Source organism: Vicugna pacos, chromosome 3 (assembly GCF_048564905.1).
Source record: "Vicugna pacos chromosome 3, VicPac4, whole genome shotgun sequence".
NCBI lineage: Eukaryota > Metazoa > Chordata > Mammalia > Artiodactyla > Camelidae > Vicugna > Vicugna pacos.
In genome coordinates, this window is record NC_132989.1 from 85669059 (window position 1) to 85691982 (window position 22924).

The following is a 22924-nucleotide window of genomic DNA, read 5'->3' on the forward strand; positions in this document are numbered from 1 at the left end:
TGCCCACTGGGAGGATCTCCCTTCACCATGTCCTTCAATGATGTCCCAGAGAGGGGTTGTAGTGCTGTAGATGTCTGGTTTGGGGTGGAGTCTGCATATCATGCAGAACCATCCATAAACTAGTCTTCTCTTCCTCTGTCAGCTGATCATAGGGAGCTCCCCATGAGGCCACAGGTGCAGGCTGGGAGAAAGAAGGCAGTGTAGCATGAGTGGGGACCATGGGCACATGGGCCACTTCTTCTTTTGACTTACTTGTGCCTTCAGGACCTGCTCGGACCCAATCACATACATACCCTTTCCATCTGATGATGGGGTTTTGCTTCACATGCCCAACTTTATGATATGGTGGGTTAGGTTGCATGGTATCTTGGGGACCCATAGTTAAGCATTCAGTCTGTGCTAAGTAAGACCCAGTAGCAGACCAAGAGCTGTTTCTCAAAAGGAGGGTAATTATCTTCAGATGGTGGATTTGGGCTTTGCTCCAAAATCCTAAAGGTCTGTGCTGAGATTCACCTATAGAGGCCTGCCAAAGTTCCCAAAGAACATCTCTATCTGCCACTGCCACTTCAAGCACCACCTGGTTAAATTTACGATAATCCACCATCAATCTCCAAGATCCATCTGTCTTCTGCACAGGCTAAATAGGAGAGTTGAATGAAGATTTGGTAGGAATCTCCAACCCTGCATCTTTCAAGTCCTTGTGTGACACTAATCTCTGCAATCCCTCCAGGGATGGAGCACTGCTTTCCCATTACACATTTCTACCAATCCTTGTATTAGTTTACCTCCCCCTCCCCTGCATGAAGAAATGATGCAAATCTGAATAGAACGGGCAAGAAGAATTATGAGAACATTCTAAGGGGGAGACATGGGGTCAGAGCAGAAGAACAGACTATGACTGAAGCAATTAAACATAAAACCAAAGTGTAAGTTGATTATCTCAAAGTAACACATTTGAACGGAAGTATGCTTTCTTCTGATGAGGTTACAAAAAGGAGAAATATATAAATTGTTTCACCATGTATTTTGGCACCAAAGTGAATAAAATAGTCAATATATTTCTCTATTTGGTGACCTCCAACCTTCCAATTTTATCCATCTTTATAAGGAAAATATCTTTTGAAGCCAATTCAGTCTCTCATCTTCTCAACCATAGCATGTGGTCATTTTGTAAAGCATGAACCCACTCTCTGAGGCCAGGCTCTCTCTTGGTACTTTGTCAAGGGGCAGATACACACAGACTCTCCCACAGGTTAACTAACCCTAACTCTACATAGATGCTCAGGACAAGGAAGCTTTTGACTTTTTGGTGGCTGCAGCTGCCGTGGAATGGTACTGCTCAATTCTCCCTTCAAGAAAAGAGTGGAGTTGGGAAGCTCAAGAGTGGAGTTAGCTGACAGCTTCCAGAAGTGTGAGCTGCGAGAGCCTTCACAATCTTTTTCCAGGCAACCCCCAGCTAATGACTAAGCACCACAAGAGGATTAGAGCCTGGATGTTTCTGTTAACATAGAACATCTCTTACAGATCATCTTCCCTCTGGAGCTCCCATTCCATTTGCATCCTGGTCTGAGCCTGTATTTGGTGTCAGACCTCATCTCAATGTCTGCTTCCCTGAGGACCCAGCTAACTCAGTGGCCATACGTGGCCATGTGTAGGGATTGAAGAGGAGGAAACTGGTCTATATAGAGACAAGAAAAGAAGACAGGAGGATGGGAAGGTAATGTTAGTTTTCCACCACCTGTTTCCACTTCCTTCCAAAGATCTGACTTCTTTTTCATCAATGAGTTCTAAGGAACCCTATTAACAAATTTCTTATCTTTTCTTGAGTTAACCTGGGCTTTAACTCTTTAGCCACAAGGATAAGTAGTTAATAGATTTTTGACATCTTCTTCAGAAAGAGGAGAATCAGGGCCACAAAACCACAATCCTGATCATAGCCCTTACATATCTCTACCAATACTCACCCCCAACCCACTCACTATCCACCATTAAGTCTGAAAGGGGTGGAAAATCACCAAGAAAATTCCCTCAAGACAAGGTGGAAGAAGGGACGTAGGGCAGGAGATCATTAACACTAACTGAGATACCCCTCTTACAGTATGGAGGAAATGGGCATTTTCAGCTAAGTTAACCAAAAAAGAAAAAAAGCTGTAAAGGTGTAACTTTGAAGCAGTTAAAAACAAACTATGGAAGAAATGTGTTCCACTGGCTATGTAAGCAGCAGAGGGATAAACTACAGAATATATTTCTACGTTTGGTGGCCTCTAACATTCAAACATATTTTAGCAACATACCTTAGTTGAACACCTACTATGTGCCAGGTCTGGAAAAAGCACTGGTTGTACAAGGGTAAAAGCCTCATCCCTTAAAATCTGACAGAAGTGCAGGAGGCAAATAATGAAAAAGAAGCCTAGAGATAAACACTCAGGGTAAAATTTCCTTGACTTGGGTTGTACCATTTTTCAGTAAAGAAAGGCAGTAGCCAAGGACAAAAAATGTTTCCAGTTACCAAAGCACTGGAACAATAAGAAGATATACCATTTCTCAAAGAAGGACTGGAATTCTTTGAAAATTAGGCACATTTTGAAATGAGGAAAGGGACTACCTAACACACTGAATGTAACTACCAAGATTTACCCAGAGAAGAGTGAAAAGGATCGGGCACCAAGGACAGCAGGAAATTACCAGTAGCTTCGTCTCCTCAGAGCACCAATTCTAAGCCCAGCCTCTCTAAAGCCTGCCTGAGACGTGTACGTGGGCTGCTGGTGAGGTGTCCTCTGGAACCTGAGCTCCCCGTGGACCTCTCCGGGCCAGCTTGACTCCCGGAGACACAATCTAGACACCATGGTCTGCCGCCTCTGTTTGAATTCCATCTCAGTTTCTTTTGACTAGTGAGGTCGTCAGCCACCAAAATGTCTCCCAAAGTTTTGTTTTGTTTTGTTGGTATTTGTTAGTTGTTCATTTATTAAGAGAAACTATTCCTTAACCCAGATATTCATAGTTCACAGTATCATAGTCCAGGAGTACGGGTAAGTGACAAACTTCCACAGAACTCAACTCAAAGAAATTCTTTACAGTCCAAAATCACTTTGCACTATTTAAGATACCAGCCTTCCTCATAATCTTTTATGGATTCATAATTTCTGTAGAAATCTGCATATCCCTTCCTTCTTGGCCCGGCCATAGCAAACTTAGAGAAAGCTGCAACCCCCAGAGTAACAATGAATGCTCCAACAGCGTGAAGTCACAGATGCTTGGCCAGAAGGCCACACGTCTGAGGTCTCATCAGAGAACTGGATGCCATGGTAGCTGCTCTCCGTGACAGCTCAACAACGTCCTTCCAGACTGATGGAGAAACGGACCTCCCGAGCTCCTTGACTGCTGGTGTTCGCACCCTTGGTTGTACCTGTCCCATTAAATCCAGCTGCCTTATGTAAACAAGAGAATGTTGTGGAAATGACGATGTGTAATTTCTGAGGCTAGGTTTGAGAGACAATGAGGCTTTCCCCTCACTCTCTCTCCTCAGTTGTTCCCTCTGAGGGAATCCAGCCACCATCCCACATTGGGAGGGACGGAGGCCTCCTTCCAATAGCCGGCACCATGCGAGTGAACCTTTCTTGAAGAGAATGCTGCAGCTCAGTGAAGTCTCCCGATCACTGCAGCCCTGATGGCATCTTACCTGCAACCTCACGGGAGAACCCGAGACAGAACTACCTGGATTCCTGATCCACAGAAACTAGGATGTTAAGTGTTTATTGTTTTAAACCACTAAATGTTGAAATAATTTGTTACACGGCAATTGATGATTACAGGAGTCCAGGTTTTTTCTTAGTTTTGTATCATTACTTTCTTTCCTTCTGTCTATCCACCAAATATGCTATAACAATAGTGTTTTTTAGGAATCATTCTTCATACAGTAATGGAAAGATCTATTCCTTTCTGAGATCACACAAAGTATTTTTCTATTCATGTTTGCCTCTGGAAGATGAAAGAGCCACAGTAGGCAAACAGTAGCTCCGCAGAGGGACTCTTCAGGGACCAGAGAGGAAGCACAGCTGGAGCCCAGTGGCGTTCATCCCAGTCACCAGGAGAGAAATTAACAAGGCACCTCAGTCAAGGCCAATCTGCGGACAAAATGAGGTTCTGCTTAAGAAAATCATGCCTCCAGTTTACACTGCCCAGAAGGACCTGGCCTCAAAAATCAGGTTTGGTTTAAGAATTAAATGAGGGGTGCAGAAGCAGGAGATGCACCATATGGGCAGTCATTACTGGGGCAAAGCAAGAGGAAGTGGCTGTGTTCTATCCAGGCTTTCAAATTCTGCTGTCCACCTCTGCCTGGCCCTGCAGCTTTAGCCCAACCTGTCCCTACAGGCAACCCAGCAAGATTCCTCAGTTTCAGCCTTATCCGCTGATCCTCATGATATCCCAAATCAGGAAGATCTATGCTTGTTTCTGAGGCCCAGAGGGCCAGCATATCTTTCAGCTGCTTTTATCAGCTAAGTGGCAAGTCAGGGTCCTGCCCTTGTCTCCTGTATAGCCTCAGCCCTGGCCTCTCTGAGCTCTAACTAGGGCTTTATAAGCTATCGTGCAGGAGAAAGCCAGGAATTCTTTATTATTAGTTTTTGTTTTGTAATGGAGGTACTGGGGATTGAACCCAGGACCTTGTGCATGCCAAGGGTGCACTCTACCACTCTGCTATACCCTCCCCATCGAAAGTCAGGAATTCTAAAAGCCCATCAGCCCGGTTGACCGCATACATCTCAAGGACAGAGCTCTAGATCATACTAGACCTTGTAGAGGGACCTCTTCACCTTTTCCTCACTATTCTTCATTTTGTCTGATTCTTTACTCAAACCTCTGTTCCCTTTGTTCGGTGCAACTCTGAAATAATAGCTATCTGCAAAGAATCTGACCTACAAGTTCACATATTACAATTAAACTTATGTGTACACACATACACTGATCTACACACATGTACACACATATATATCTGTATGAGGGTGTGTAAATGTACAGAGGAAGGAAGTTTAAAGAAGAAAATAAGTAAATACTCTGGGTCTTGATGTATCTCATCTGTAGAACGGGAATGAAACAGGCCATGTCACAGGGGTTTGTTTTGAGAATTCATTGAGATGTCTACTAACAAAAGGCCTGGCACATATTGATGGCAGAGTAAATAAAATATCATTATTTAAATAAATCTGGCCACCTCTCCTTTCACATTCTGTGTCATGGGGAGGGATTTTTTTTTTTTTTGTCCTGAGAGTGCTGGACAAACAAAGCCTACACAGCCTGCCCCTGACTACCTCTCCAGAGTTACCTGTTCAAAATGAAGGAGGTTCATACACATTGTCTCAGTCACAATAATATCTAGTGCTCTGTGGCCCTCCCAACGTCCCTGGCACTGTTCTTGGGACTTTGTATCAGCTCATTTGATCCTCACTCGAATCCTATGAAGACATTTTATGATGACCTTACTTTGAGGAAATGAGGAAACAAGGGCACAGAGAGGTTACGTCAACTGCCCAACATACAGCTGAAAAGGGACAGAGTGGAATTTAGATCCTTACAGACAGGGTTGTCTGTGCTAGAAATAGTATGTGACTGAAAATACTCTGCTCTGGAGAAACACTTGCTCATGTTTACAAGGAAGCACAGACAACTACATTCATCACAGTATCAATATGTGCAAACTGGGAAATCAATAGGGAACTGATGACATTTGCCATGGCATGTTCATACTATGGAATACCATGTTGAATTGTTTGGTTTGGTTTGGTTTGGTTTTCAATGTGAAGTCGTGGAACAGTGTTCCAGAGATACTGGGTGAAAATTTAAGTTGCGTAGTATATGCAGAATGACACCATTTATTTGAAATATGACAAAGCCCCACATTTTCAATAGACAGTTAACTGTGTAACTACAGATGTATAAAATGCAAAGGTGTTTTAAGGAACTGAAAATGGGAGCCAAGTTATAGCACATTTTGATGTCTGCATGTTAAATTTTTTTAACAATGAAAATCCATTCGTCTGTTATCTGTTTACTTAAATGATTTACGAATATACTTCTTTTTTGTTTTTTTAGTGGGGGGGTAATTAGGTTTATTCATTTATTTATTTAAATGAAGGTGCTGGGGATTGAACCCAGGACTTCATGCATGCTAAGCACGTGCTCTACCACTGAGCTATACACTCCCCCTTTATACTTCTATTTAATAATGTGAATTTGGCCTATCTTCTCACTTCTTTCTACATCTTTCAGTTTGTTTATCTTGGAAAAATGGATTCTGTTGTGCTGTGCTTCCATCTTTCATCCCTGGAAAAGTTTCTCTAATAATCAGCCTTGGAGAACTGGGTCCCTGTTCCCAAGCCTTCCTGATTCATTCCATGTATTTGCAGACTTAACTCTAATATCCTAACTTGTCTTTCTTCCCAAGTTAGAGACAAGAAACTCTCTAGGAAAAGGTGTAAACTTGAGGGCGAGGTGAGTATCTCTGATATCAAACCTCTTGAAAACCTGATTTAAAAAGTTAACTTATGTATATATTAGTGGACACGTACTAAGAATGCAATCAATGAAAAATGTGATTAAAAGGGACTAAATAAAGATGCTTTTGTAATAATACAATCAATAAAATGGGCATTTCCGTACCATTTCTCCTTAGCGCTTTCATGTCATTAAAAGGCATGAAAACAATGACTTTCCCATCCAGTGCTGTAAATCGCTGATGTCTGCTCCCACTTGGTTGGAGAGTGGGAACATCGGTGGATATCGGGCTTTATTTGCTTGATTTAAACTCACATGAACATCCCAAACCCACAAGTGTCTGCCTGCAGGCTGTCTGTCCCTTCCATCCACCCTGGGGCCCTCTGAGGTGGTACTCAAGCTGTCCTCAGCTAACTCTGTCCCTTGATGGGACCGCGGAGGGTTTCCTGATCCTGTGTCTCTTCACTATCACCCGCCTCTTTCCTATTCAAGGGAACCTTGTGTGTTTTGATTGCCCTTCTTTTGTTCTGTGGTTAACCTCCTTGGGCTGAAGTTGTATCAGCTACAGAGTTCTTTTTTCTGTCCCTTTCATTTCAACTTCTGGCTTTTCAACTCACTTTCTTCATTTTTTGTTTGTTTGTTTGTTTCATTTATTATCCAAATACTGATGTCAATGAAAAAAGTAATCAATAGTCAATCTAAAAAAGAAAAGGAACATTTTATTTGAGCCAACCTGAGGATTGTAACCGGGAAGACTGTCTTTCGGAGAGCTCCAAGGACTCTTCTGAAGTGATAAAGGGGAGGCCAGTATATATGATTTGGACAAAGGGGTGCATGCAATCAGGCTCACGTCTTGGTAGAAGGTTCCTGCCTTTGTGGGGAACAGATATCATAGTTAATGGGCTTAGTACTTTTCTAAGTATGAGGAGGTGCAATGAACTGGATTCCTAACATTTTCTCTTGAAAAGCTCTGAGGGCCAGTTCTGCTAGTTTTCCTGGAGCACAAACTGCCTCATCCTAATCTTCACCCCAAATTCCTTTCAGGGTGGACTGTAGATTAGCAACTGCAGTGGCCGATGACTTGATTCTTGTAGAACTAGATGGTAGGCAACATTCTTTATTCTGTAGTCTTTTCCCTTTCAGTCTTAATTTTGACTGAGGCTTGGAAGGCATTTTGTGACTGATTTGTCCCATGGTTCTAGGATTGCTCATTCCGAGGTCAGGCGAAGATCTCGTTGATAGGCCACTCGATGGGCTACTATTGGACTAGGCCCTGTTAATAGGAGCCTATAGACTCTGGACCTCCTGTCTTGCTAGTCTGTTATGGTCCAGGACATGGTTCTCTCTTGTTGCTTCTTCCCACATCTAGAGTTACACTATTACAGTCATTGATCTCATAGAATGATATATTTAGTCAGTCGCCTAGCCATCATTATTTTTATCAAATGCTCAGTCACACATTTTAATGAAAGAACTGATAATCTTTTAAAGTAGTATTTAAGCTAAGAACTTCCATCAGGTGCATTCCAGTACCTCTTCAGATTGTCTGACCTGTCTGTTCTACACCAGTCTGTTCATTATCTTTAAGGGAAGTGATATGTTGACATTGTACATAAAGTTCACCAAAGATATCTGCATGCACAAGGTGAGTGGTGGGTCATTGTGACCCCTTACAGGACTGAGAAAGGCATATTATCTTCTAAGGAGTTACGTGGCTGGTGCCTTAAGGAGGAAATTTGATCTTTATGGTTGAACAGGTATTTCTGCTACTGAGGGGGTCTGGTTAACGCATAATGCCGGTGCACAATGCACACTAGAGGGGCTGGAAGAGGCCCAAATTGGCAAAGAAAAATTTTATATTTAAAATTTCCTTGACTTGCCTAAAAAAATGAATTTTTCATCACTAACAAATCAATTATTTTTATTCTTTCTTATTATGCTGTTTATTAATAGCAAAAAAAAACGATTAGAAGTGCCTGAGCCATCAACACTTAATGGGATGAATTGTTTTGAAAATGTCTAGGATTTTTCTTTACATCCTTAACTATGTCTCAGACTCCGAACTCCTTCAAATTAAACTTGCTTTAGGTCAACAGAGGGATCTTTGGCCAGTGAGTTGACAGACTTCATTAGCTTGAATTTGTTTTATTTAGTTAATGGTATTAACCATTTTGTTGTGAAATAAGATATATATGTATGTATGTGTGTGTGTATATGTGTGTATATGTATATACATACATGTACACACACACACACACTGGTCTCTGCTCCTGGTTCCTGACGTAGCCCCCCTAAAACTCTTGTAAATTCCTAAGTGATGAGAGCACTGGAAGGATATTTTGTTCTGATGAGGTGCTGGATGGGGCTGGTCACCAGAAAGTCCAAGCCATAATTAGAAGCTTGGAGTTTTAAGTACCCTCTCCACACACATACTTTCTCAGAGAGAGGAGAGGGGCTGGAAATGGAGTGAATAATAATAATCATGACTACATGAGGAAGCCTTCATAAAATTTCAGTGGTAAGGGGTTCCAGGAGTTTCCAGGTGGTGAACACGGCCACATACTGGGAGGGTGGTGCACCCCAGCTCCACAGCGACAGAAGCACCAGTGCTCAGGACCCTCCCAGACCTTGCCCTGGCTGTTTATCTGTGCATCATTCATTGCATCATTTAAGAAACTGGAAACATTTACTTACAGTAAATATTTCCCTGAGTTTTGTAAACTGCACTGGCAATTAATCAAATCCTGGGAACCTACTACTTGAAATTGGCATCTGAATTAGAGAGGGAGCAATCTTGTGGGACTGAGCCCTTCACCTGTGGGATCTGATGCTGTCTCCAGGTAGAGAGTATTGGAACTGAGTTAAATTATAAAACACCCACATAGTGTCACAGAATTGCTTGGTACAGGGGGAAAAACCCACACATTTGGTGACTAGAAGTGTCAGAGGTGAAGTATTGTGAGTGTAGTAATCATGTGAGAGTAAAGGAAAAACTCAAGAGAGAAGACTGGGTTTTACTCACTCTTCTGTTTTACTATACACCATGAGATATATGAGGTATTTCAGACACTTTGAGGTAACAAGTTCTTATGCCTTGGATTTTGTTATATTAGAACTTGAAACATATTTTGAAATAGAAACATTGCTTCTAATTAATTGTGTGAGACAACTGAGTAAATGAATAACTTATTATAGAAGGTATTAGACTTATAAATAGCCTAGGTACCAAATGCTTGGTTATAAGCTCCTCCTACCTTAAGAATCAATAGAATGTCAGTAAAGTTGACATGTCAGGTTTCTTAGGCAGTTCAGGCTGCTGTAACAGAATGCCACAGGCTGGATGGCTTAAACATTAAACACTTATTTCGCATAGTTCTGTAGGCTGGATAGCTAGGATCAAGGTGACAGCAGATTCAGTGTCTGGTGAGGACCCGCTTTTCACTGTGTCCTGTTCACTTTTCATGTTGGAAGGGGCAAGGGAACTATCTGGGGTCTTTTATAAGGGCACTAATCCCATTCATGAGAGCTCCACCCCTATGACCTAATCACATCCCAAAGGCCTCCCCACCACAAATATCATCACATTGTAGATTAGGTTTCAATGTACAAATTTTGGGGACACAAACATTCCATCCATTTCATAAGGATCATTCATAAAGTACAGTAATCTCATATGTTTTAATCTAAGTAACATCACAGGTTGTGTTTTATAGAAGCAGTTGCTGAGACAGTCTGGGGGCTGTCAAGATAGTTGTCTGGGGGCAACAAGATGTTGATTGGGGATCAAGACCTGTGAAAGGAAGATAAAACAGGATTTGGCAGAGGGAGAAGTCAAACAATGATGCAGACTTGACAAAGCCTGGACCAACCCACTCAGGAGCTCTGGAGCAAGTATTTACTGTTAGGCTTGGACAAGAGGACAGGTCCTTTATACCCACCTTGCTCAGCCACTGGATGGGGTTCTCATGGAAGGGCAAGGAGGCTCTTTGCAGCTGAGGCAGATTCTTAAGAAGTAGACAGCTAGAGACAGTCTGCTATCACATTCCTTGCATCTGGGCAGCAGGTCCTGCCTTGAACAGCGGTCTGCGTGGTGCTTCTCCATGTCTATAACATGGCATTTTCCAAATTGTGTTCTAGAGAGCTAGCCTTCTGCAAGATGTACTGGCAGTATCCCAAATTTATTTGTCCATGTAGTGCCCACTCATAGTCCCCTATCATGGAAATCAGACCACACGTGAGAATATTAAGTCTCTGAGAGGTCATCTGCAGTACTCAGACCTATTTGACATTGTCTAACACATTGGTTACCACTCATTTAACTGTAGAACACTTTTTGGGGGGCACTAATGACATTTCTTGGAACACCAAAAGAACTATGCTGTCCAGCACAATGGACTTAGTGAGTATCTAGACCTTTTTTGGATAGAAACCTCAATTCTTCCTGATGATGGGAACAACTCCCTGGTTAGGAAGAAAGTCAAAGCTTTGCTTTATTTAGTCCCTAAACCTCTAAAGAGAAGTATGCTTATATTTTCTCCCATCTGAATAGCTTTTAAGTGGTAGTAAATTAAAACAAGTTAGCTAACAACCATTTTCTATAACTAATCATCATAATTATAGCTACTGCCTAAAACTTGAAGCACAGGAAGAAAGTCCCCATGAAAATAAGGCAGACACCCAGTAGAGCTGTCCAAACCCACACAAATGAGCCAGTTCCACACACGATCGTCACAGTCACTCAGCTACTCAGTGCTTTTAGCTAGAGGATTAAAGGGAAGTTAATCACCATTAACTCATCTTGCTGGGAGTTGGTTTCTTTTCTGCCTCTGATCTGTAGTACTGAAAGGAGCAAAGAACAGGAGTCAACAGAAAGAGGGACAGATTTTATGACTTTCATTTGCCGAAGTTGCTAAAGACATGAGTTTTTTTGTTTTTATTGTAACCAGAATGTTCCAAGCCTCCTATACTCAAGCCTCATTTCTTTGCTGCCAAGTTTACCTTTCTTCCCACTTGGCTGGCTTATTGGCTGCCACCTACCGCTACAGATCTGGAGTCTGTAGCCCAGTACCCCTTGGGCTCTCCCAGAACAACCTTGGAGATGTGAGTGGGGGTGGACAGCTTCCTTCTAAGGTTACCCTCTGCCCTTCCTATTGCTATTTGCTGCTTCTAGATAGTCCATGGAGGCTGCCCGCACAGCCAGAGCACTGCCTACTGCTGCAAATCCCTCCACTTGCTAAAGGGACGTGTGTGGCCTTCTGGCCCTTCCTTCTCCCCAAACACTGTACAAGGCACAGCCCAGAAACAGAGACAACCTGTCTCCAGCTGTGTCACACTTGGCCCTCTAAAGTTAGAGATGCAGTGGTCTGTACCCCAAGTCTCAAATCACTAATATCGCCAGCTCCTTCAACTGCCATTGAGTACCCCAAAACACAGCAATCAGTGCTAGTCCCTGATGCTGGGCTGGGAGTCAGGGAAACGAAGAAGGTAGTAGTGTCACCTTATTAACCTCTTTCCCCAACAGAGAAACGTCTTCTTTCCCTTTCTTTCTCCATGCAAATCACTCATGTCATTTGGGCTACCAGCAGTAGCCCAAGCAAAAGCATAGTGGAAAAAATTGTACCCCTGCCCAACTGGCTCAAAAAGAGTTTTTCCTACCATGTGAATCAGCAATTCCTCTTCTGGGTGTACAGCCAAAGGAAATGAAATAAGTACCTCAACTGCACTCCCATGTTCACTGCAGCATTACTCACAATAGCCCAGATACAGAAACATCCTAAGTGTCTGTCAATGGAGGAATGGGTAAAAAATTATAACATATTACATATACAATGGGCTATTATTCAGCCTTAGAAGAGGAGATCTTGTCATTTGCAACAACATGGATGAACCTGGAGGACATTATACTAGATGAAATTAGCCAAACACTGAAAGAAAAAAAACTGCGTGACCTCATTTATATGTAGATTTCAGGTCCTCTCACCGCGTGCACACACATGCACGCGCACACACACACACACACACACACACGCACAATGGTAACTGTGGGAGGAGATGGTAATATTAATTAGCTCGATGGTAGTAATCATTTCACCGTGTATGTTAAATATATAGTTTTATTTTATTTTTTAAGAAAACAGAGTTTCTTCTCAATGGGGGGGGGGGGGATCAAAGTTTTTTCTTTCCAAAGATTCAGAGTCGTTTCCAGTGTCACTGGGAGCAAGGGTGGATCTTCGGTGGGCATGTCAGCCCAACGTCTCAGTGATACCCTCCTGCTGCTCCTGTCCGTGAGGCACATGGGAAGTTCAGGGGATGGTGAGCTGCGTGCTTACTATGGACAGGGTGACAAGCCCACACGTGGTGACCCCAACTCGACCCCTCATCTTGCTTCCCATCGAGGAAACCATGAGACGCAGCTGGTGGGAAAAGTGGGTGGGGAAAACACATTTCTTTTTAAAGCTTCAAAAGATTAACATGCTGCATATTTTTAAATTACACATTTGAACAGAATATTTGTTTATGCTTCCTGGGAAGAAGACAGTAACTAATGTTGACCATGCCCGGCCCAGAACTCAGATATATACAGTTCCCTCGGTGCTAAAGGGCTCTGCTTCTCTGCCTGAGGGTGTTCTCTGGGCAAGGGGCACCTGCCTGCAGGGCCCGGGAAGGTACAGAGGAAGTAACACACTAGGATCCACTTTCAACCAAAGAGGGGCAGGAGTTTGTAGATAAATACCCCAACTTTTGCTTCTCTCAGCAGGACAACTCTGAGGTGTGTTCTGCAGTTTCTCTGCGGGCCCCCAGGGGGTTAGACCCCAATTGTCCAGAGCAGTACCCTGTTCATAAATGCAAGCTTTATTGGTTTGGTGTTTTTTTTTTTTTTCCTTTTCTGTCTCACTCACTCTGTCACCACATTTCCTGGGTCCTCTCTCAAATAAATAACCTCCATCCAAATCCTCACTTTAGGGTCTGCTTTTGTGTGAGCCCAAAGACAGAAACCATGTACATAAATCTGGGATTTTCAGAGCTTTCATGTGCAGTTCTGCAGACCTTCTGCAGTGTTGGCTGCTGAAAGGTTTTAATAGAATCACCTGATTTATCAACATCTGCAAGAATTCCTCTGTCCTTCATGGCCCAGGAGGAAATGGTGAATTGGCTAGCTAAGAGTAGCCTGCAGCTGAGAGTAGTAAGAAATGACAGTAAGACCTCTCTCCAAAGAGAAGGAGGTGGTTTTAAAAAATGCACGGAGGCAGTTGAACCCTAGAGGGTCTGGCCAGGATGTTGCAGAAAAGTGTGTTAAAGCTCAGTGTTACAGCAATCTGGATCCAGGTGAGAGACCAAACAGCACTCGGAGATTTGGAGAACTCAACTTTACAAGGCCAGCAGGCCCAGAGAAGTTAACACTCCAAGCTCTGGACCCCATTTGTAGGTTTACACAGGCTTTTATAGGCTGCCAGTTTACACTTTGCAACATCATATGCAAATAAGGTATAACAAAAGTTGACTAATTAGGAACAAGCTTTGTAGAAATGGGCCAATCAGGAGGTAGAGAAATAACCAATCAGGAGTGAGCTCCATGCAAATGAAGTACTACAAATGGACCAATCAGGAGTTAGCTCAGGGAACAAACAGAATTTTAGGAGTAAGTTCCACTTTCCTAGAAGTAAGCCATTTCAGAGGCAAAAAGTGAGCCAGGGAACTGCATGGTGCTGGCAGGAGAGTAGTGGCCCTTCCTGGGGGTCCTGCTGGTCTTTTTTTATGGGGCTTCCCACCTCAAGGACAGAAGGAGACACGACCATCTGCAAGTCCTTATGGATGAGTCCAGCTCAGCTGATGTCTCCAAGTTTACCGGCAGTTGCTTAATGTCATTGGGAGATATGGAAAAAAGCAGAAAGCATGCATTAAAAAGTGAAAATTGCCTTTTGTAAACCTGCTGCAGCCAGCAGCAGAGGAGGGAGCAATAGAACGGGATCAGGCGAACCAGGCCGTGTCCGAGCATCTGGGAGAGGCTACTCACAGTCCCTGTGGGGTCTCACTGTCAGAGCAGACTGTGAATCCTCACTGTTCCATGCAACCAAGAGAGGAGGCCCCTCTGGAATCAAAAGGCCATTGGGAGAACACCTAGTAGGGACAGTGAAGGATGGATGGGTGGGAGGAGCACGGCTGAGAGGTAAGGCTGACTTGAGGCTCACCACCAGGGCTGTGTATTTGCCTGAGTGGGTCTCACGGAGGGGAGGAGGGAGGTCCTGAGAGAAGGACCTTTGACACTACAGGGACCGTGGGGGAGAGAGGAGACAGTCGTGGGTTCAATTTGGCATTGGGTGCCCTGCCTAGGAAAACAAAGCCTGAAATCCATGCAGAGAGCAGCAGTCGGCCCATTTCTGACCCAATAAGGACCCAAAGCATGGCTTTCCATTTAGCATCTGGAAGCTCTGGCAGCCTGAGACTCAGTGTCCTCGGCAGGGTAGCCGGGTCCAAGAGGTGACACATGACAAATGGGCACAAGGTGGCCCAGCTGACACAGGCTGACTTGTGAACAAGTGAGACACTGCCTATGCTTCCCTAGGAAGGTGTGGCGGAGGGGTTCCTTAGAGGGATGAAGTCTTCCCCTCGGGAACTGGGAATGAGCCAATGAATACTGGGTATAAATGCTAACAAAACCTGCTCCCATAGGCTGCTGGTACCGAAGTGCCGTATGAGAAAGGAGCGGCTTTGTTTCAGCCGTTCTCGCACGTTAGCATGAGGAGGAAGGCCTGATGGGAAAGAAATACGTACCGGTAACTCAAGGCTTTTCTGGTGGAGTGTGAGCTGAGCGAGACCTGCGGAAAAGCCCCTTAACTGGGCTGCTCCAAAGGCGCCAGACTTCCCAGGACTCTCTTAACAGAAGCTCCTCGGGAACTTCAGATATCTTGGCTCAAGCTGCCAGGCACGGAGCGTCCACTAACACTGAAGAGCGAAAGGTAAGGAACCCCATCGCTTGCTTCCCTGTGACTGCCGTAAACAAAAGTTCGTTTTCCTAAAACTTTGCTGCCAGTTTCTACCAAGCGCGCGGAGAATAGAGCTAATCTCCAAATGAAAAGCTTACCACCGCGCCTTTTTTTTTTTTTTTTGTAAATCATGTCTTGCTTTGTGGTTTCCCATTTCTATTACACAGAGTTGGAGCTCTGAGAAAAAATGAAGTCTCAGGGCTACAGATCATTTCGTATTAATAGTAGCAGTTAACTTGTGAGTGCTTCCTGTGCTAGCCGTATACAAAACTCTTTGCAGATTTCTTATTTAATCTTAACAACAACCCTGTGATATAAGTGCTGTGACCAAGCCCATTGTCCAGGTGAGAAGACTGAGGCACAGGGAATTTAAATAGCTTGCTTGTGGGTCGGGAGCTGGGATGTGAAGGGTGGAGCCTTAGAGTCCCAGCTCTTAACCATCGGGCTACACGGTCGGCTCTCCAAGCTCCCAACCACCTTGTGTGAGATTAGAGGACTGTGCCTGGAAGGTCTACGATCATGGGGAAAATTCCAGACAGTTGGCATGTGCAAATCATGGAAATTTTTGGAAGTAAGGGAGAAGTAGTAGTTTAAAATGAACACACAAAACCACTTTTAATCTAGAAAAGGCTGGTTTGCAGTCTTTGAGAAAAGCCCTCGTCACACGCCTCTGTGGTGGCAGTTCCTGAACTAGCAGACGGCCCAGAGGAAGAAAAGCCCACCAGAGCAGATGCCTCGAGAACATATTACTTCCATTCTCAGTATATTTAAATGTCACTTCCCTTAGTTTTGCCTTGAACAAAACGTATTTACACCTTAGAGTCTGGCACACAATATCAACTACTAAAAGAGTCATTAAAATTAGTGTAATATAAAACCAGTGATCAATGTAAACAACTCTTGACTCATATAGTACATCTGAAACTAATGTCCTAGGTAAATTATACCTCAGTTAAAACTGGTCATTTATTGTGACCAGTCAAGTGAGGGAAACCACCAAAAAAAAATGTGAAAATCCTGAAGACTGATATGGCCAGAAGTAGGAAGTGTGGTGAACAAAATCTAAACTGAGTTTAAACCACTTTTTCTGCAATTCTCCTTTTTTGAATTTGACATAAAATAGTAAAAGGAATAAGAAATTAATAATAGATGTTTTGTGTGCATAAAAATCTAAATCATTATTATTAGCAATAAAAGATACCTTCAGGGCAACAATATTGTTTTCTCAGAATTAAGTGCAAATTTGGAAATACTCCCTTCTTCCAACCATAGCAGCAGAGAAAAAGGAGAGTGACTGTCTGTCAGAAATGCTATAGCATATTTCTGAAAGAGAACCTTAACTTCCTCTGCTTTGGTTCTTTGATCTGAACTCTATTTCCCCTGTAACCATCCTCCATCTTCCCTCTGCCTTATGCACCGTCCTCCTGCCAAAAGGGAGCAATGAATTGGTAAAGATTTAAAGACTGCATTCTTCTTTCCATCTCATTCAAATTAACTAGTGAGCCAAGGAACTGTACAGTAAGTGATTTATAAAGAAAGGACTAGATCGAATTTAATAAAGAACCAGTTTATGACTTAAAAAATGAGAGATATTAATAGCACACTTAACCATAAATCTTAATCAGAATATTAATACCCAGCAAATACAGATAGGATCTGGATCAGTGAGAAAAGCCATAAGGTTTGTCTGATTATATTAATTTATGATACAGTCCTTCTTAAGTTTACTTTCTTAGAAGTATAGAGAATCTCAGATGGAATTTTAAAAGGCTATCCTGGAGGTTAGACTCTTAGCCAAGCTAAAAAATCTCTCTCCTGCAGATTTCACTGGCAGCACCTATAAATATGAGCAAATTCTTCCGTTCTTCAGGTCTCCCCAAAACCCCAAACTTCCTGGCCTGCCCAGAAGTGACCTTTCTTACTCTCTTGTAGGGCTAGACCCTGTAAGCTGGGTGCCAGACCAGTTTTGGGGGGAGGGCTATTTTAATTCCTTAAAAGTATCTGGTCATATCTGATTAAATGATCATCTCTCCCAAATGCGACATTCTAGGCAAGGCCTTGATTGCATAATTAATTTTTCCAGTATGGTCTGGTAAAAGGAGGACAGGTCCTTGTTGAACCTTTGCAAATAACTTTATTGCTGTGAAAAGTAAGAATGCTCTATTTTCTGAATTCAAGCAGTAGGGGGTGGGAAGTTCAGTGAAAAAAATCATTTAAAAATGTTTTATTTCATTTTATAAAACAAAGTCTACTAAATTGTTATGAGATACAGCTAGCTTAAGAAGAAAGCTTTTATATGCAGAAAGTACAGTATTAAAACAGTTATTAATGATATTCTAAACATATAACTACAGTCATGCCTCAGAAGTTCATGCATCCCGGGTAAATAATTCTTATTCTCTTGTATCTTGAGTTAGCAGTTTTACGAAGCCATTGGCTTCTCAACTGAAGAGTTCTGGAAATGCCAACCCAGTCTTCACTATTAGACTAAAACTTGTTTAAGCAATGCCAACAGAAGCCTATACCCAAAAGTCTATTCTTTGAAGTGTCATTAACTTAAAGTACCTGGTACAGTTCTTTCCTTTGGGGTTCTGAGACAGTCATTGTTTGAAGACAAACTCTAATCTGTAGCTGATGGCAGAACCTTCAAGAAGGCATTAAAGAAAAACACAACCTATTTGTAGTCGATAAAGACTACCAACAGCTGTGGTAGATGTATTACTGATGGTTTTCAAAGTGAACCATCTGATGAGAGTTCATAACAAGAACATTGCAACTGATGAGTAAATTGGTTGTTTTTGTGGCATGTAAAAAAGAGATGATAAAGTCCTTTCAAAAACATTTCAGATAAAATGTCTATAGGATAATATTAGGCAATTTTCAAAGTCAGTGCCTGTTTCATCTGATTCACAAAAATGGATGAACATCATTTTTCATATTATAATCTTGAGATATAATGTACATAATATAGCAAGGACATACCAAGCATTTTCTAACTCTACTGAGACTATATCCAAAATATCAAGTAAAGAGAGTCAGCAAGTCTGGAGTAAGTCCTAGACATCCGTATCTCAGTAAAACTTCTTAGGTAAGTCTGATACGCATCCCCAATTAAAACCCACTGGCCAAGAAGATACTGATTTTAAATTGAAGAAGTAAGGTTGTGGCCAAGTTTTAAATAATAAATGAAATTATGACTGTTAACCTTATAGTTCTGTCAACTAACATTATCAGGCAAGGAACCACCACAATTCTGATAAATACAGGAAAACTCAATAGAACTATTTCATATTATTTCAGTGTTTTCCCTAAGGTACAAACATATTAATGAAAATGAGGGCACTGACATATCTCCAGAGACTTGCCATGAAGTACAACATTTCTAAAGAATTATATTTCAAAAATAAAAAAAGTATGTATTGGTAACATTGTACCTATTCAAATTTAACAGATTTAACCTACAGTTAAAAAGAAAAGCATAATCCTTTCACTTTAGAAGATGAAGGAATAATAAAATTTAAAAGCCCATTACTCTGAAATTTCTCATTATCTGTTTAATAATAAAAACAAAATAATCCAATGTACGTTTTGTTAAATGTGTTGGAAAATGTATACAAACTTTCAACACATAAAGTGAGCTCTTGCGTTAGCGACTGATGTGGAGCTGCCACTAGAGGGAGCTATAGACAGATTGCGGAACGAACCCCCAGATCCTCTTTCTTGATAGGGAGTATAACTTACTTTCTTGATAGGGATTATGACTGCATTTGCCTTTTAAAATCTTAAACTATTAGTAACAAAGGTGAGAACGTACATCTCTTTGAGACTTGGTAAATATACGCTCTCACATCGCGTTGCCACTCTAGCTTCATGGTTATCATATAGGGGATTCCTGCCCTGGGTGGAAGTGCTGAAGGTCGGGAGGGAAGGCTCCTCTTGTCCCATTGTTAAACCAGACCCTTCACTTTAGGCTCATTTACTTCATTAGCTTTTCAACTATCTTATTATACAACATGAAATTAAAGAATAAACACAGAAGTGTACTCCTCCCAAAGTTTAATAAGGAGATACAGATATTTGCTTCAGATATTTTCAAGAAACCAAAAACAGTACAGGTAGAGCGAAGCCCTTTTGAACCCTCTCCTGATTCCATTTGCTTCCCTGCTTCCTGGTATTTAACAATTCCAGAATAAACCACTCTTCTGAAACTGATATGTGTCCATCCCACCCTATGTTTAATACTGATATTACATATAAGGAAGTATGATTTATGTTCTGTTGTGGTGTTCCAAGGGGCCTTATTCTTTCCCTCTACTTTTGTTCTTTTCTTTATTCCTGCTACTGGGTTAGAAAGTATGTTTTTTCCCTATCGTTTCAGTGTTGTATTTTCAGCCCAGTAAACATGCTGCATTTGAGGACCTTAGAATCTTAGATCTTATCCTCCCAACTCCAATTCTTTATGTCATCGATCATATTGTTCTTTATTTTAACCATCATTGCCTATCATCCATTAATATTTGATCCCATATTTCTGAGCATTGGTAGTGGGAAGAGCATGTCTGTATTAATTCAGATTATCATGCTGCTGGGAGTTCCCCAAAAACCTTCTAATTGGTGTTCCTTCCATTCAGTTAATCTCCATTATCAGATTAAAATTTTTATTGAGGTATAATTGATTTATAATCTATTAGTTTGAGGTGTACAGTGTAGTGATTCTATTTTTTATTGCTATGCTCCATTTAAAGTTACTACAAAATATGGCTATATTCCTTGTGCTGTACAATCTATCCTTGAAGCTTATTTACATAGTAGTTTGTACCCCTTAACGCCCTACCCCTATGTTGCCCCTCTCTGCACCCATCTCCCCGCTGGTAACCACTAGTTCTCTATATCTGAGTCTGTGTCTTTCTTGTTATATTCACTAATGTGTTGTATTTTTTAGGTTCCACTTATAAGTGATAACATACAATATTTATCCTTCTCTGTATAACATTTTATTTAGCATAATACCCTCCAGGTCCATCCATGTTGCTGCAAATGGCAAAATTATATTTTTATGGATGAGTAGTATTCCATTATGTATATATACCACATCTTCTTTATCTATTCAGCTGTTGATGTATTCTTAGGTTACTTTTATATCTTGGATATTGTAAATAATGCTCCTATGAATTTTGGGATGCATGTATCTTTCCAAATAAGTGTTCTCATTTTCCTCTGATATACACCCAGAAGTGGAATTGCTGGGTCATATGCTAGTTTTATTTTTAGTTTTGGTTTTTTGTTTTGGAAACCTCCATTTTGTTTTCCACAGTGGCTGCACCGATTTACATTCCTACCAACAGTGTGCAACGTTCCCTTTTCCTCACACCCTTGCCAGCATTTGTTACTTGTGGTCTTACTGATGATAGCATTCTTACAGGTGTTAGGTGGTATCTTGTGGTTTTGATTTACATTTTTCTAATAACTGGCAATGGTGAGCGTCTTTTTATGTACCTATTGGCTCTCTGTATGTCTTCTTTGGAAAAATGTCTCTTCAGGTCTTCTGCCCATGGTTTAATTAGGGTGTTGTGCTTTTGATATTGAGCTGTATGGGTTATTTATATGTTGTGGATATTAACCCTCTATGATTGTATCATTTGCAGATATTTTCTCCCATCAGTAGGATGTCTGTTCATTTTGTTGATGGTTTCCTTTGCTGTGCAGAAAGAAGCTTTTAAGTCTAATTTGGTCTATTTTATTTTTCCTTTTGTTTCCTTTGCCTTGGGAGACAGATCCAAAAAGTGTTACTGTGATTTATGTCAAAGTGTGTTCTGCCTATATTTTTTTCTAGGAATTTTATGGTTTCTGGTCTTACATTTAGGTCTTTAAAATCCATTTTGAGTTTATTTTTGTATATGGTATAAGAAAATGTTGTAATTGCATTCTTTTACATGTAGCTGTCTGGTTTTCCCAAGACCACTTATTGAAGAGACTGTCTTTTCTCCACTGTATGTTCTTGCCTCCTCTGTTGTATATTAATTGACTGTAAATATGAGAGTTTATTTCTGGGCTCACTATTCTGTTCTATTGACTCGTGTCTGTTTTTGTGCCAGTACCATGCTATTTTGATTACTATAGCTTTGTAATATAGTCTGAAGTCAGGAAGCATCATACGTGCATCTCTGTTTTTCTTTCTCAAGATTGTTTTGGCTTCCATACAAGTTTTAAAATTACTCTAGTTCTGTGAAACATGGCTTTGGTAATTTGTTAGGGATTGCATCAAATCTGTAGATTACCTTGGGTAGTCTGGTCATGTTAGCAGTATTCTGCCAGTTCATGAACATGATATATCTTTCCTTTTGTTTGTGTTGTCTTTAGTTTCTTTCATCAGTGTCTTATACTTTTCCAAGTACAGGTCTTTTATCTCCTTAATTACATTTATTTTTAGGTATTTTTTTAAATGCATTTGTAAATGGGATTGTTTCCTTAATTTCGCTTTCTGATAGTTCATTGTTAGTGTATAGAAATGCAACAGATTTCTGTATATTAATTTTGTATCCAGCTACTTTACCAAATTCATTGGTGAGCTCTAGTAGCTTTTTGGCAGTATCATGAGGATTTTCTATGTATAGGATTGTGTCACCTGCAAACAGTGACGGTATTACGTCTTCTTTTCCAATTTGGATTTGTTTTATTTGTTTTTCTTCTCTGATTATGGTGGCTAGGACCTCAAAAACTCTGTTGAATAAAAGTGGCAAGAAGGGGCATCTTTGTCTTGTTCCTGATCTTAGGGGAAATTCTTTTCACCATTGAGTATGATGTTAGCTGTGGTTTATCATATATGGCCTTATATGTTGAGGTATGTTCCTATCTTCCCTCTATAGCCACCTTCTGGAAAATTTTTATCATAAATAGATGTTGAATTTTCTCAAGTTTTTTCTGCATCTCTTGAAATGATCATATAATTTTTTATTCTTCAATTTGTTAATATGGTATACCACATCAATTTGTGGATATTGAACCATCCTTGCTTCTCTGCAATAAATCCCAATCGTATCATGGTGTATGATCCTTTTAAATGTACTGTTGGATTTGGTATGCTACTATTTTGTTGAGGATTTTTGCATCTATGTTTATCAGTGATATTGGCCAATAATTTCCTTCTTTTTTTTTTTGTCATATCTTTGTCTGGTTTTGATATGAGGGTGGTTCTGACCTTGTTGAATTAGTTTGGAAGCATCCCTTCCTCTGCAATTTTTTGGAATATTTTGAGAAGGATTGGTGTTAACTCATCCCTAAACATTTGCTAGAATTCACCTGTGAAGCCATCTGGTCCTGGACTTTTGTTTCTTGGGAATAATAATAATAATAATTATTATTATAATTATTATTATTATTATTATTATATTCAATTTCATTACTGGTAATTGGTCTGTTAATATTTTCTGTGTCTTCCTATTTCAGTCTTG

General features: G+C 41.0%; 1 long non-coding RNA gene and 1 pseudogene across 2 annotated transcripts; both read right to left on the reverse strand.

Moving 5' to 3' along the window:
• Positions 1–3084: 3084 nt before the first annotated feature.
• LOC140689756 (cytochrome c oxidase subunit 6C-like) lies at positions 3085–3304 on the reverse strand (annotated as a pseudogene).
• Positions 3305–12654: 9350 nt separating this feature from the next.
• On the reverse strand, positions 12655–15351 carry LOC140689760 (uncharacterized). Of its 2 annotated transcripts, none has more exons than XR_012064848.1 (3): positions 15262–15351; positions 14259–14344; positions 12655–12902 (listed from the first exon to the last, which is right to left on the reverse strand). It is a non-coding gene; the product is annotated as an uncharacterized lncRNA (long non-coding RNA). The 2 variants fall into 2 exon arrangements; XR_012064849.1 differs by lacking the exon at positions 15262–15351 and adding an exon at positions 14504–14594.
• Positions 15352–22924: the final 7573 nt, after the last annotated feature.